We start from the raw sequence: 2,500 nt of genomic DNA, 5'->3' as shown, positions 1-2,500 counted from the left end.
ACACATACACATATACACACATACACATATACACACACACACACATCATATATACACACATACACATATACACACACATACAGATATACACATATACACATATACACACACATACACATATACACACACATACACATATACACATATACACATATACACACACATACACATATACACACATACACATATACACACAAACACACATACACACATACACATATACACACATACACACATACACATATACACACATACACACATACACATATACACACATACACATATACACATACACAAATACACATAAACACACATACACATATAAACACACATACACACATCTACACTCACATACCCATATACACACACATATATACATACACATACACACACATGCACACACATACATACACATACATACACATACATACACATACATACATATACACACATACACAAATACACATATACACATATACACACATACATACATACATACACACACATACGCATATACACATACATACACACATATGCATATACACACATACATACACATACACACACATATACACACATACAGATATACACACACATACACATATACACACACATACACATATACACACATACACATATACACACATACACATATACACATATACACATACACATATACACACACATACACATATACACATACATACACATATACACATACATACACATATACACACACATACACATATACACACATACATACTCACATACATACACACATACATACTCACATACATACACACATACACACATACACACATACACACATACATACTCACATACATACACACATACACAAATGCACACATACATACACACATACACAAATACACACATACATACACACATACACAAATACACACATACATACACACATACACATACACACATACATACACACATACATACACACATACATACATACCGGTACATACATACATACATACATACTCACATACATGCATACACACATACACAAATACACACACATACACACATACATACACACATACACATACATACACATATACATACACGCATACATACACACATACATACATACATACATGCATACATACATACATACATACATACATACATACATACAGACAGACATACATACATACATACATACATACATACATACATACATGCATACATACATACATACATACATACATACATACATACATGCATGCATACATACATACATACATACATACATACATACATACACACATACACACATACACACATACACACATACATACACACTTGTACACACTTATACACACTTATACACATACACACATTCATTTAGATGTGAATATTAAAGTGAATGCTGATTCTATTTATCAATGAATATGATTCGGGGATTAGAAAAACAATAATAATAATTTTAAAATATTAATAAGAGGAATGCGGTGATAGAGGTAATTCTGAATCAATTTTCAGCAACATTGGTAACAGTAGTAATGTTCATGTTAGGATAGTGACGATGGGAAATTACAAGAGAGGGAAAATATCTGTCTTTTGTTGGTCCTGTTATTTTTGTCTTAAACGATTAGTTTTTTTCTTCTTTTCTTTTCTTTTCTCTTTTTTTTTTCTTTTTTTCTTTCTTTATTTATTTATTTATTTATTATTATTATTTTTTTTTTTTGGGGGGGGGATGGTCTCTTCCTTTTATATTGTCAGTTTATTGTTATTGGTGGCTTTCTGTTGCTACTGGTTATGATAATGATGATGTTGATGATATTGTTGCTGTTATTTCTTTGTATTTATCAGGTTATGTGTTTTATTGGTTCCTTCTATTATTGTTATCATTTTTATTGTTATAGTTATTAAGAGTAATCATGATTATTAATGATGATAATAATATTAGTAATAATGATATTGTTATTTTTATTATTATCATTATTATTATTATTATTATTATTATTATTATTATTATTAATATTATTAATATCATTATTGTTCTTCTCATTATTATGATTACTATTATTATTGTTGTTATTGATTTTATTATGACTTATTATTATTGTTATTATTATTTTTATGATGATTATTATTATTATTATTATTATTATTATTATTATTATTATTATTATTATTATTATTATTATTTTTATGATTATTATTATTATTATTATTATTATTATAGTTATTTTTATTTTTTGTACTATTGTTTTTTTCTTTCTTTTCTTTCTTTCTTCCTTTCTTTCTTTCTTTCTTTCTTTCTTTCTTTCTTTTCTTTTTCACTTGCTATTGTTAGTCATTATTATGGCAATGCTTTGTCATTTATCATTGTCATCATTACTGTTACTATTATTATGATTGCTTTCGTTATTACAAATATGCATATTAGTCTAATATTGTGTAGGTCATTATTATTATTATTTTCAATCATTTCTTTAGCAGAGTTCTTGCCAGGGTTAATGTT

General features: G+C 27.2%; 1 protein-coding gene across 2 annotated transcripts in view; it reads left to right on the top strand.

The window, feature by feature from the left end:
• Positions 1-2,500, top strand: part of LOC125044653 (ornithine decarboxylase-like) — a 28,801-nt gene that overhangs the window by 13,041 nt on the left and 13,260 nt on the right. The gene's annotated exons all lie outside the window — the stretch shown is intronic.

Source organism: Penaeus chinensis, chromosome 36, assembly GCF_019202785.1.
Source record: "Penaeus chinensis breed Huanghai No. 1 chromosome 36, ASM1920278v2, whole genome shotgun sequence".
NCBI classification, from domain to species: Eukaryota; Metazoa; Arthropoda; class Malacostraca; order Decapoda; family Penaeidae; genus Penaeus; species Penaeus chinensis.
This window is presented reverse-complemented; position numbering and strand designations above follow the sequence as displayed.